The sequence below is a fragment of the Zea mays genome, chromosome 9 (genome assembly GCF_902167145.1).
Source record: "Zea mays cultivar B73 chromosome 9, Zm-B73-REFERENCE-NAM-5.0, whole genome shotgun sequence".
NCBI lineage: Eukaryota > Viridiplantae > Streptophyta > Magnoliopsida > Poales > Poaceae > Zea > Zea mays.
Window position 1 is genome coordinate 19,090,441 of NC_050104.1, and position 8,606 is coordinate 19,099,046.

The window sequence follows — 8,606 nt, forward strand, 5'->3', positions numbered from 1 at the left end:
GGCAAGGGTAAAACCAGCGTCTTACCTCAGGTGGAGCCACGCGTACTCATGGGGCTCGAGGTTGTCTGGTTGTCTCGTATTTACTGTGGTGGATGGTCCCAGGCGTCATTATTTTGGCTACGCCGACACCTAACCTCTATAGCCTGGGGCTAGGCGTCGTCTGTCGTGTAGTGCCTTGCGGGAGGTCGATCTGTGCACTCAGGCCTAGTCCAATAGGTCATAAGTGCGCTGCAGGCTGAGGGCGCGCGTGCCATTAATGCGCCACAGTCTGGGGCTCGTAGGTCATGAGTGTTATGCACAGTGGCGGACCCAACTGCTATGCTTAGGGTGTGCCAGAAAAATATCAATAAAAGAAACAAAAAATAGGGATTAGCAAGACTCGAACCTTGACTGCTAGTTCAAGACATAACACTTACACCACTATACTAACTACTCTTATGTGATCTTAGGGTGTGTCATGGCCCATATGGACCACCCGCTGGGTCCGCCCCTGGTTATGCAGCCCCAGGTGCTCGTAGGTCATGAGTGGGAAGCTGAAAGTCACCTAGAGGGAGTGAATAGGTGAAACTTGAAAATTATAAACTATAAACACGAACTTCCCACAAGGTTAGGATTAGAAATGAGTAACAACGAAATCAGAGTGTGGAAGAGAGTTCTTCTTGCTATGAGTTGCTCAATCAATGCAGATAACTTTGGGAGCTAACTCAAAAAGATTGTAAGCAAGAGAACTTAGAGAGAGGGGAGAGGAAGAATCAAATCATAAGGTAGTGATCAACACAAATGAACACAAAGATTTGTTTCCCGAGGTTCAGTTCCAAAGAACCTACTCCCCGTTGAGGAGGCCATGTAGGTCGGGTCTCTTTCAACCCTTTCCCTCTCTCAAACGGTCACTAAGACCGGTTGAGTGCTTCTCTTTAATCTCAAGGGTCACTTAGACCCCGCAAGGATCACCACACACTTAGTTGTCTCTTGCTAGCTTTACAAGTCAATTGAGAGTTTACAAGGAGATGAAGAAATCACGATTAAGAAAACCAAGCAACAAGAGCAACAAGTGAAACACAAGATCACACTCTCTCTAGGATTTCCAAGGCACTAATCACTAATGATCACTAGTCACAATTATAGCACATGGAGAGACTTGGAAGCTTTGAATGTGTCTTGGGATGAAGTTCTTGCTCTTGTATTGAATGTGAGTGAATGGAATGCTTGGATGAAATGAATGGAAGTGGTTGGGGATGTATTTATAGTCACCAACCACTTTCTAGTCGTTGCGTCCTTTCTGCCAACCGTGGATGGTCCGTGCGCCTAGTCCGGACGGTCCGCCCCTGCACATCAACGATTGAAATCGCAACAGTTAGCAGTAACGACTATATCAACAGCTATAAGTGCATTAAATGCGTCGTCGGATGTGAGATAACGTAGTTGCGAACGGTCCGGTTGTGCACCCTGGACGGTCCGTGAGGACACTAAAAATGCATTTTACCAAACCCGTCACCTTCGACGTTCTCTGGTTTTTCAACGAGCGAACGGTCCGCGCTTGAGGCCGGACGGTCCGAGCTTGGTCCCGGACGATGCTTTCTTCTCCTTCGAACGGTCCATAGTGTAAATGAGAGTTTTGCATAGTTTCTATCTGAGGCACACCTTGGTGTCGCGGACGGTCTGTCGGAAGGGCCCGAACTGTCCGCACACATGTGAATTTTCCAAAAAGCTTCTCGTATCTAGAATATTCTACGGTATTCTGGACAGTTGACTTACGCACCTGATAATTAATCAACTAGGCAAACTAGTTAGTCCATAAGATTTGTGATGGTCGTCAAGTACCAAAATCAATTATAAAAAATGGTTAAGATCATTTCCCTTCTAGAAGCGAACCAGTGCCGCATTATGGCTCGGTGGAAAGCGTGGTTAAATGTGGTCGACTATTTATGGCGAGTCAGTCTGGGGTCGAGCGCAGGATTCATTCGAGTGGTTCCCTTCCGACACGCTCGGCCTCCCCTATCAGGTTCTACCATGCCCGACCCTGGGCTCGGTGCCACGAGGTTTGACTGAGGGCGTGCTCCTTTAGGGTTGATATATTTGCCTCTCCCTGCTGACTAACGGACTCCAACAATTAGGGGCTCTTTCCTCGGTGCAGTTTCTGACTGGCGGGTCCCAGGGACCGGGGGTCATTCCCCGGACAATAACCCCTGAGCCCTCGAGGGAGTGTCTCCCTCCGGGGGCTTTTTTTTTCTCGGGTTGGGCATTGTCCGTCTCTTCACCTTTCGAGTAGTTGCGGCGGACGCCTCTTCGCAAGGCGCATCATCCTCAGACGCAACATGCTTCTACTTAAGGTGAGGTTTAGAAGAGTGTTTTCCCGTCATTCCTTTCAAATTTTTTGTCTCCAAATCCTAGCTTCGAATGGGGTCGGTCAAGAGGTCGTATGTTGGCTCGTCATGGCTAGATCAGTGGCCCCCTCTCTCCTCAGCCTCACGGGATAGATGTGGAGTCTTTCGTGCTGCGCCAAGGGCTGCCGAGGTCAAGGTGGAGATGCTCCGGTCTTAGCTTGTCAAGTCTAATGCTCGTACGATGGGTAAGACGCTTTCCTCTTGAACCCTTGGTGTTGTCCTAGCCCTGATTGCTTTTTCTTCTAATAGCCTAGAAGATTGAGCTCAGGGAGCTGCAATGCCATTAGGGTCGGGCTCTGGATTTTGTCGGGGCGAGTGGCTCTTCTCTAGTGGAGCGCATAAACGACGTCCCACATCGTGTTCGAGGCGCTGTTCTAGGTGCTTGCTGGGGTTCCATCGCGGCGCAGCTCGTCGGGGAACTCAGGATGAGCTGCGATCTTCAAGGGGTCGTTGGTCTTCCCTTGGCCTTACGAGACAAAGGCCTGATGGAGATGCTAGAGCGTTATGACGATGTGGCGAGTCGTAATGTTCATAGGTTGTCTATGGATAATGTCGTTCGCAACACTCCTGATCCTGCTTTGTAAACACACCCCGTCGTGACCTTTTTTGAAATAATAGGAAAGTTGGCTTATCATTTTCCATTTTTTGGCAGACGATGCTCGTTGTTGGAGTGCCCTTTCTCGCGCAAAAGTTCGACTATGGAGCCTGTCTGGGCTCGTGACAGGGATTATTGTTTACGCCGTCTTGATATCTCGGCCTCTGCATGTAAGACCGTGGACCCTCGGGGCCTCACCGAGTTACGGTAATAGTTTTAGTCACCTCACAACTACCCATTGGCGGTAATTCCAGGAATATCATCTGTCTATTTAGAGAGTTCGTCTGCTGCAATTCAGGGCCCATCCACGGTGAGGTCGTCTATTGGCTCGTCATGGCCAGATCAGTGGCCCCCTCTCTCCTCAGCCTCTCAGGAGAGCCGTGGAGTCTTTCGTGCAGCGCCAAGGGCTGCCGAGGTCGAGGTGGAGCTGCTCTGGTCTTAACTTGTCAAGTCTAATGGTCACGCGATGGGTAAGATGCTTTCCTCTTGAACCCTTGGTGTTGTCCTGGCCCTGATTGCGTTTTCTTCTAATAGCCTAGAAGGCCGAGCTTAGGGAGCTACAGTGCCATTAGGGTCGGGCTCTAGATTTTGTTGGTGCGAGTGGCTCTTCTCTAGTAGAGCGCATAAACAACGTCCTGTGCCGTGTTCGGGGCGCTGTTCTAGGTGCTTGCTGGGGTGCCACCGCGGCGCAGCTCATCGGGGAACTCAGGATGAGCTGCGATCTTAATGGGGTCGTCGGTCCTCCCTTGGCCTTACCAGACAAAGGCTTGATGGAGATGCTAGAGCGTTATGACGATGCAGTGAGACATAATGTTCATAGGTTGTCTGTGGATGATGTCGTTCGCAACACTCCTGATCCTGCTTTGTAAACGCACCCCGTCGTGACCTTTTTGAAATAATAGGAAAGTTGGCTTATCGTTTTCCGTTTTTGGCGAACGATGCTCGTTCGTGTTGGAGTGCCCTTTCTCGCGCAAAAGTTCGACTGTGGAGCCTGTCTGGGCTCGTGATGGGGATTATTGTTTGCGTCGTCTTGATATCTCAACCTCCGCGTGTAAGACCATGGAGCCTGGGCCCTCACCGGGTTGCGGTAATAGTTTTAGTCACCTTGCAACTACCCATTGGCGGTAATTCTAGGAATGGCATCTGTCTATTTAGAGAGTTCGTATGCTGCAATTCAGGGCCCATCCATGGGTGGTTTCAATGCTACTGCGAACATCACACTAGGGGTTGACATGAAGGGAATAACTGCACATTTCTAATCCCATAATTTTCTTTTGTCCAGAACTTTGCGCGCGACTTTGGCTATGACGGGTATGGGTTCTGGGCCTCTAGGCTCTGCCTTTCTCTGAGCCCTCTGTGGGTCTAGCGGGTGCCATTTGTGCAACTTTTGTTTGTCTGCCATACCCATGCGAGGCGATCCTCTGCTTAATGCATAGGTCTGTCTGGGGGGCTAGCCTCGTCTTTTTGGTTTTACTCTCCCCGGGTATCCCCTTCGTGGATATGAGGGGAGGTGAGCCATACCACACTTTCCTCGATGAGCTAGCAATGGCGCTCGGTGAGTTACAAGTGGGTAATCCGAGTGAGGCCCTGGCTCCATTAGCAGGATCCAAGCACGGGGTTTGCTGGGGACCGTCCTCAGACTCCCAGGCACCGACTCATATAGTTGCCGATCCCATTCGACCGGGACCGACGGTTTGCTGCCACTCTCTGCGACAAACCATGAGTCAGATTGTCGTAGGACTCGAAAACGAGTTGGTGACACCCTTAACTCTTTGCGTGTCAGGGTCCTGGCCGCTTGTGTGCCCATCTTTGGCTACCCCTTACTCAATTTTTCGTTGTAGCGGTCGCGAGCCCTTCGCGGACCGGCCTTCGAACTCCAGAATTCACGGCTTTCTTGTCGTGAGTTTTTTGCTCTACGTTTCATGCGAAAGGAATTCTGAACGGGTTTGGGGTCCTTACCGGAAAGTAATCCCTTGCTGTTTCTGAACCAGTTCGGGCCTTTACCGGAAAGCGATCCCTTATCCTTTGTCTAGTTCCTTAGGTCGGAGCATTTTTAGAAGGGTGTCCTGGTCGGTTTTGGCTCCCTTTGAATTTCTCAGAATCCTACATCAGTCAAATAGACAATAAAGAAAAAGAGGTATTAGCGCGGCCTTGCTCGGGCATAAATGTTACACTTACTGGAAGGACAAAGATTCGTTTAGCAAGAGGGGAGGTTAGTAGTTTTTAGGTGCTGCCCTGCCTATTACTCCCCCCTTTTCCCTTCCTGGCACCCGAGCTCTCAGCTGAGGTCGGGGGTAGGTAGGTTTGGGGAGCATAAGAGTCTTCTTATGGGTAGAACCTCCATGGTTGCTCGATGTTCCATGCGTTGGCGAGCATCCTCTTCTTCTCGTCCTTCAACTTGTAGGTGCCCGGCCGAAGTACCTCTCCAACCATGAACGATCCCTCCCATGGTGGGGACAGTTTGTGTCGATCTTTGTTGATCTGGACCCATCGTAAGACCAGGTGTCCCACTTGCAGGGTTCTTCTTCGAACACGGCGACCGTGATACCTTCATAGCGCTTGTTGGTACCTTGCCGATCGCAAGAGCGCCACATCACAGGCTTCATCGAGTTGGTCCAGCGTGTCCACTAAGCTTGACTCATTTTTGGTTGCATATTGTTTTACCCTCAGGCCGTCATAGTCAAGGTCGGTGGGGAGCACCGCTTCAGCCCCATAGACCATAAAGTAGGCGTATACCCGATTGAGTGATCTGGGGTTGTTATTAAGCTCTAGAAAACCGTTGTTAGTGCCTCTGGCCATCGTTGGCCGAGCTGCTTGAGGCGCGTGAAAATCTGAGATTTGAGGCATTGCATTATCATTCCGTTGGCTCGTTCGACCTGCCCGCTTGCGCGGGGGTGAACCACGACAACCCAATCTACATGGATGCGGTACATTGCAGGACTCTAGGAACTTGTTTCCAGTGAACTATGTACCATTGTTCGTTATGATCAAGTTGTGCACCCAAAACAGTGAATGATGTTGGTGATAAATTTTATGGCCTGCTCGGAGGTGATGTTTGCAAGGGTCCACGCCTCGATCCACTTACAGAATTTGTCGAGTGCAGCCAAGATGTGAGTGTAGCCCCCAAGTGCTCTTTTGAGAGGTACTACTAGATCAAGTCCCTAGACGACAAACAACCAGGTGACAAGAATGCTTTGGAGTGCCTACGCAGGCAGATGGGTTTGCCGCGCGTAGTACTAACACCCTTCGCTGGTTCTCACCACCTGATGTGTGTCAGACACCGTGGTGGGCCAGTAGAATCCCTATAGGAAGGCATTCCCCATGAGGCTCCTTGGGGTAGCATGGTGCCCGTCGACGTCGCCATGGATGTCTTCTAGGAGTTGTTTTCCCTGCTTGATTGGGATGCATAGCTGCTTTATTCCATTGTGCCCCTTCTTGTAGAGGTCTTCTCCGATCACAACGAAGGACTTGGCCCGCTGATGAAGCCTTCGTGCCTTTGTTTCATCTCAGGGCAGCAAACCATTGGTGAAGAAGTCACGATACGATGCTCTCCAGTCGGCCACATGGTTGGCTAGGGGTTAGTCTCCTCTATAATGGCAACCGATTCTAGGCCGGTGGGTTCATGCCCGCAAGTCGACTGTCCTTCTAGTGGGCTTCGTCATATCGGATGGTTGGTTTAAAAAGGTCGATCGCAAAGATCCTCGGAGGGATGCTCGTTTGTCCCGACGCTAATTTTGCGAGGGTGTCTGTTGTTTCGTTGTCTCACCGAGGGATGTGGTTCAGTTCAAGGCCGGCGAATCGTTCCTCCAACCGTCGAACTTCTCGATAGTTTGCCGGCATCTTGGGATCGTGGCATTCCGAATCTTTCATTACTTGCCCTACGATGAACTGGGATCCCCTCGGATGTCTAGACGTCAAACACCTAGCTCCACGACAATGTGCATCCCATTTATGAGGGCTTCGTACTCGGCCACGTTATTAGAAGCTTGATAGTGGAGTCACACGATGTACCGCAGTCGCTCCCTTGACGGCGACATAAAATGAGGCTGCCACCAGCTCCCCCTTTGTCATCGACCCATCAAAATGCATGATCCAACATTTCTCGGTGATTCGTGCCGGCTCTAATTGGGTTTCGGTCCACTCCGCGACAAAGTTGGCAAGGAATTGTGATTTGATCGTTGTTCAAGGGGTGTAGGAGATCCCATATCCCATTAATTCAAGAGCCCATTTGGCGATCATCCTAGAAATATCTGGATTTTAGGTCACGTCGCCTAGGTGGAACGAAGTCACCACGGTAACAGTTCATCGTGTAATGCCTTACAGGAGGCCTGCGCACTCAGGCCTAATCTGATAGGCCATAAGTGCACCACAAGCCGAGGGGCATGTGTGCCATTAATGCGCCACGGTCGGGGGGCTCGTAGGTCATGAGTGCTACGCGTCCAGAGGTGCTCGTAGATCATGAGTGGTAAGCGAATAGGAGTCGCGATGTGGCTCGATGCTAGGCGTGGTTAAATGCGGTTCGCTATTTATGGCAAGTCAGTCTAGGGCTGGGCACGGGATCCACTTGAGTGGTTCCATTCCGACACGCCCGGCCTCCCCAATTAGGTTCCACCACGCTCGGCCCCGGGCTTGGTGTCGTGGGGTTCAACCGGGGTGGGCTCTTTCAGGGTTGACATATTTGCCTCTCCCAACTGACTAACGGACCCCAACGATCAGGGGCTCTTCCCTCAGCGTACTCTCTGACTAGCGGGTCCCAGGGACCGGGGGTCATTCCCCCAACACCGCTCCTGCCATAGGGTCGCAGACCGTCCGACCCTAGGTCACAGACCATCCACGCCACAACCGAGAGCACTATTGCCGGTACACCTCTCAGTGATTAGTGCCTAGATCTGCGCCAACAGTTGATAAGTACAAATAGATAATTTTTGAATCGTGACATATTCATACAACAGTTTGTTATGTCTTAAAATGACACTTGTAAATGTAGACCATGACATGTATAATAATTACTCCATAATGCTAAACATGACACATCCATGCAACTAGGGTTGAGCATTTTGAACCCGCTAACCGAACCCGAATCGACCGAATTGGCCGGTCCGGTTTTTGGATCTCTTTTATTCGAGTATCGGGTACGGGTTCGATTTCTAGCTAGTAAAACCTGAATATACTCAAGCAACCGAAATATAGAAAACCCCAAATCCCTCCCTCCCTCATCCTAAACCCCGCAACAATAGCAATGGCCCACACGACAAGGCCAAGGCCTGTTCGGCCTGGAGACCCGCACGCATAGGCCACGACAAGGACAAGCCGCCCAAGCCTGTGAAGTCTGTGCGACTATGCGCAAGTGAAGTTTGTTAGGGTTCTTAAGGAATCAAATAGATCGAACCCGAAATTTCCAGTCTATTCGGGATCGGTTCCTGTAAATTTAGGTTCAGGTTTGGTTCTCATTATCTGGAATCCGATTTTTGTGAAACCCGAATAGACCAAACCAAATAACCCATATAACCCAAATGCCCAGCCCTACATGCAACCATGACAAAAGTGCCATGTCCAAAATTCGAAATAACTACAACATAACACACATAGATTCATATAAATATGAATAATTATCTAATTAGATTTCC